A 4,496-nucleotide genomic window follows, 5' to 3' on the forward strand; every position below is an offset into this window, starting at 1 on the left:
ATTTCATCTAAGACATGAGAAGACAAAGAAGACGGCTAACTATGGAGTGACTTGCTTGGATGTGGCTATCTTTATTTGATGCCTTGATCTTTATGATGTCTGATATTGCTGATTGTTTGTTGATAATTGCTTGATTCAAGGTCCAAAGGGAAAGTGGATTTTCTATATGACATTCTTGTATGTTGGATTGCATCCCATTGGTCAGATCTTTTCAACTCTTAACTTTTAATTTTATGCTTAGGATTAATCTCTTCATCTCCTTCCACTTCTTAAATTTCAAAATCTCTCCCCCTTTTCAAAAACCTTCTTTGCTTGTGATTTCAAACTTAGACATATTTCAAAATGGAAACTTTGGCCTTATGCCATTGCATTTTTGAACTCCTTTTCTTAAAATCAAACTTGTAAATAAATCTAATCATATTGACTTAAAATTTCAAAAGACAAAAAAAGCTAACACCCATTCAAACTCTTGGGCCCTTTGTGCCTCTTTTAACTTAAATTTTGATTAAAAGCAATTCACTGATTTTGAAATTGATACCACAAACTACGAGGTTTTGATCCCTCATTTTTATGTTGGTACGTAGGCACAAGTCCGAAGGTCTTATCAAACACAAAAATATAATTAATGAATTATTTTCTCATCCCCACACTCTATTTTTCTTAAATATCTTTTATACCAAACACTCATACACACATAAAAAAGGGCTCCCTGGGAGTACCTAAGAGACTTTGGGTGCTAACACCTTCCCTCTGTGTAACCAACCCCCTTACCTGTAATCTCTGGCATTTTATTAGTTTTGATTTAAAAACTTCTTATCTTTGGGTTTTGTTCGTACTTTTCCCTTTTCCTTTGGAAACAATAAAAGCGCGGTGGCGACTATGGTTTTATTGACGTTAAGCTTATCCATAGCTTGATGGTCATGAATTTACCGCTATAAATGTAGTCTTATCTTGAACTTCAAGTGAAATGTCTATTTGATTGTAGCCATAATACCCATCGAAGAAGCAATAATACTCATTACCAGCCAACCTATCAAACATCTGATCAATAAATGGTAGGGTAAATGATCATTCCTTGTGGCCTTTTTCAAATTTCTATAATCCATATAGATTCTCTAGCCAATAACGGTTCTTGTAGGAATTAATTCATCTCTCTCATTGCTGACCACTGTCATGCCACCCTTCTTTGGCACACATTGAATTGGACTTACCCACACACTATTGGAGATAGGGTAAATAATAACAACATCTAACCATTTGATGATTTCTTTCTTGACCACTTCCTTCATAATTGGATTCAACCTCATTTGACTCTCAATGCTAGTTTATTGAATTCTCTTCCAACAACATTCTATGCATGCAAGTTATGGGACTGATTCCTTTGATGTCAGAAAATTTTCCAAGAAATAAAATTTTTATGCTTCTTCAAAAGTGTCAGCAGTTGACCCTTCTGCTCATAAGCTAAATCAGTAGCAACAATAACTGGAAATTTTTGTCCTGCCTCTAGGTAAACATATTGCAAATTAGTAGGTAGTTGCTTAAGTTCAAACTCAAAAGGAACTTCTACTAAAGGTGAGCCTTGCTTCTTCACTCTAGTGGTTAACTCCTACACTTCCACAGGGTCTTTGAATAAGTGGTTTGCACAAAGGTCCACTAATGATACCATCTTGTTGAACATCATCTTTTTCTAATTTTCATAATTCTTGCTTAAACACATTGCATGTATTGAGTAGATTCTTGTGGACGATTCCTTCCCAACTTGAAATAATGGAGCAATCAACTATATCTTCTTTAGGATACTACAAAGCATTGAGTACATTGAACACAACTTGCTGCCCATTAACATTCATAGTGAGTTCTACTTTTTCCACATCAATTAGAGTTTTTCCCGTAGCAAGGAAAGGTTTTCCTAGCAGAATGGGAGTCTCTGCACCAGCATTTTAAAATCCGTGATAATGAAATCACCAGGGAACACAAACTTGTCAACTTGCACTAGCACATCTTCTATCTTCCCTTGAGGATAACAAATACTTATGTCAGCTAGCTGAAGAGTGATTGTTGTTGGCCTGGAAGCTCCAATGCCAAGTTTCTTAAAGATATACAAGGGCATAAGATTGATACTTGCCCTAAGATCACAAAACGCCCTTCCACGGAAAGTATCTCCAATTGTACAAAGGGTGGTAAAAATTCTACAATCTTTTAATTTTGGAGGGAACTTGCCTTGAACTAATTTTCCGCACTTTTAAGTTGGTGCAACAGTTGCAAAATCACCTACTCTTTTCCTCTTAGTGAGCACATCCTTCATGAACTTTGAATAGTTTGGCATTTGTTGCATATCTTCAATAATTGGTATGTTGATGAGAAGCTGTTTTAAAATTTCCATGAACTTTCCAAACTATTGCTCTTCCTTGGCCTTTCTAATCCTTTGGGAAAAGGAGGTGGTGGTTTTTCTTGAACAAAATCCTGGGCTCTGTTGACTTCTAGCACGACTTCTGGTTGTTTTTCTGAATTGGAGGTCATGCTAGTAGAATTCTTATTAATAATTTCTTCATTATGTCCTTCTGAAGAAGGATCCTCAGTTGAGTCCACTTCACCTTTTGAGCTATCCTGGGATGGAAATTATTCATCTGACTCTTTGTTTCTTTATGCAGATCCTTCACATTACTTCCCACTTTGAAGTTTAATGACCTGACAAGTTTCAAGATTCCTAAATCTAGATGTCAAAGTCGGGGATTTAGTAGAGCTAGGGAGAGAACCCATAGTTCTTGAACTAAGCGCAATGGTAATTTCCCCACTTTATTTTCTAAGTTCTTGATGCTTACTCCTTGTGCTTAAAACTGGGCCTTGGTCTCTTGAATGAAGGATTTCAAAATGTTTTCCAACTGGTTATTCCTTTGATTTGCCACAACATAATTAGGTACATAAAAACCAAGAGGATGTTGTGGTACTTGATTTTCTCGAGTCTTTGGTTGATTTTTATTATTACGCCATGAGAAATGGGTGATTACGCCAACTAGGATTGTATGTGTTGTTGTAGGGGTTGTTATACTCGTTATTACTAGCATAGTTCCCTAAACTGGATTTTCTAAGCATTATTCAAATAAATGAGCACCTCCACAGTTCACGCAGGCAACCTCTGATGTGTTAGTGACCACCTTGACAGGTTCAGGCTTTATCACTTCAGGAGTCATCATATTATTTATCATTCGGTGGATCTGAGCCACATGAGCACCAAGATTTGTGGTCTTAGTGACTTCATTAACACCAGCATGTCTCTTTTGAGTTGAATGAGCAGTTTACCTAGTGATATGACATTGATAGGTGTTAGCAGTGATACTCTCAATCAACTTATAACCATATTCATAAGGCTTAGACAAATAAGCTCCACCACTTAAGGCATCTAACATATTCCTTGAGGAAGGCACCAATCCATCGTAGAAAGTTACAAGTTGAATACATATTGGTAATGCCATTATGGGGACATTGTCTAAGAAGCTCCTTGAATCTTTCCCAAGCATCAAATAGGGACTCATCATCTCCTTGCCTAAATGAGGTTATCTCATTTCTCATTTTAGCATTCTTGGAAGGAGGGAAGTACTTAGCCAAAATTGTTTTAGCCAAATAATTCCATGTAGCAATGGAATTAGGCTCTAAGGAATTTAACCAACTCTTGGCTTTATCCCTTAGAGAGTATGGAAAGATCCTCAATCTGAATGCATCATCAATGACACTAGGGATCTTAAAATTACTGGCTGCATCCAGGATTTGTCTCAAGTGCAAGTGAGGATCTTCGGTTGTAGAACCTGAGTACTGACCAGTAGTTTGCAACATTTGAAACAACACATGCTTGAATTCAAACCGTGCTACAATGATTTATGGTCATATGATTCTAGTATTCATGGAATTTGGATCAAAGATTTCATAATATCTGATGTTCATTGCCATATTACTGGCAATATCAATAATGTTATTGTCTGCCATGCCAACTTCTGCCTCTTCTTCATCTTGCATTATCCCTTCTTACTCTGGTAATTCAACCATAAAGAAAGGAGGAGGGACTTCCGGGCAAATGTCCAGTAAGTTGAAATATCCTTAGCACTTTGAGAGTTCTTTCAGGTTTAGGATCTCCTTTATAAACTGGATGCAGCAACCTGCGCGTATAACAACTAAGCACCTATCATGACACCAAAGTACATGAAATGTTAAAAGTAATATATACAAAATCATAAATGTAACTTTTCACTACCCAACAACGACACCAAAAATATGTTACTTGAAAATGTGTCACATGCAAGTATACATGTATATTTAGAAGTATAAAGTGATAAAAAAGTAAGGATATCGTACCCACAAGGAGTGAATGTTATTTACGTTCATTCTTCAAGAAACTATCTTTTGAAATTAAGCATGAGAGAGGTTAAAAATAATATAAGAGTGTCACAAGTTCAGTTTTCTTCTTAAACCAGGTCTAAATAGTGTAAGATGATAGTGAGACT

The 4,496-nt window shown here is 36.3% G+C and overlaps 1 non-coding gene across 1 annotated transcript; it reads left to right on the forward strand.

The window, feature by feature from the left end:
- The first annotated feature begins 3,466 nt into the window (after window positions 1–3,466).
- On the forward strand, window positions 3,467–3,573 carry LOC127116991 (small nucleolar RNA R71). Its single transcript, XR_007801755.1, has one exon. It is a non-coding gene; the product is annotated as a small nucleolar RNA R71 (small nucleolar RNA).
- The last annotated feature ends 923 nt before the right edge of the window (window positions 3,574–4,496 follow it).

This window comes from Lathyrus oleraceus, chromosome 1 (genome assembly GCF_024323335.1).
Source record: "Lathyrus oleraceus cultivar Zhongwan6 chromosome 1, CAAS_Psat_ZW6_1.0, whole genome shotgun sequence".
NCBI classification, from domain to species: Eukaryota; Viridiplantae; Streptophyta; class Magnoliopsida; order Fabales; family Fabaceae; genus Lathyrus; species Lathyrus oleraceus.